Raw genomic sequence first — 650 nt, 5'->3', positions numbered from 1 at the left:
CAACCTGAGGAAACTCTGGCTGTGTGGTTGGGACGTTTGGTCGTGGAGCTTGGATCCGACCTCTTAAACCAGGAAGAAGCAAGCTTTTTGGTCAGACAAGCCTCATGGAGTAGAGGACATGTCACTGACATCGACATGGTGACGATTAACGTCCATTGGCCTATTCCAATTCCAGCGCTTGTAGCAGGATTGATCGAACAAAAGGCCCACTCATGGCATGATGGACGGCCAGAGCATACCAGTGCAGAGCAGCTTATGCTAGCTATCATTGGAGTTTCGTATTGTGCCTGGAACCCCAGAGCATGCGCACTGGGATTAACACCACTCCAGTGGATACGACCGTGGCCTCACCGTCACCTGCGGAACCCTGGAACTGTTCCGATAACCATCCACGGCATAGGCAGTTGTCTCGAGATTCATGGGCGAAAGAATACAGGTGTTTTACGAATTATGCTGAACCCAACGGTGGATCACCCCGTAAGTAACCTCCTTCATCAGTTGCCAAGACTGCGTATCCTGATGGAGCCAAAATTGTCCAGCGATCGGGAACCTCAGCACCCAACTGAGGTTCGAAACACAAGACACCGCGAGTCCGAACGTCCAGTGTTGCCCCAGAGAACACAAGAGGAGCGATACATGTTTGGATTTCT

This window comes from Alligator sinensis, unplaced genomic scaffold (genome assembly GCF_000455745.1).
Source record: "Alligator sinensis unplaced genomic scaffold, ASM45574v1 scaffold297_1, whole genome shotgun sequence".
Lineage (NCBI taxonomy): Eukaryota > Metazoa > Chordata > Crocodylia > Alligatoridae > Alligator > Alligator sinensis.
The sequence above is the reverse complement of the archived record's forward strand: the minus strand, read 5'-3'. Positions refer to the sequence as shown.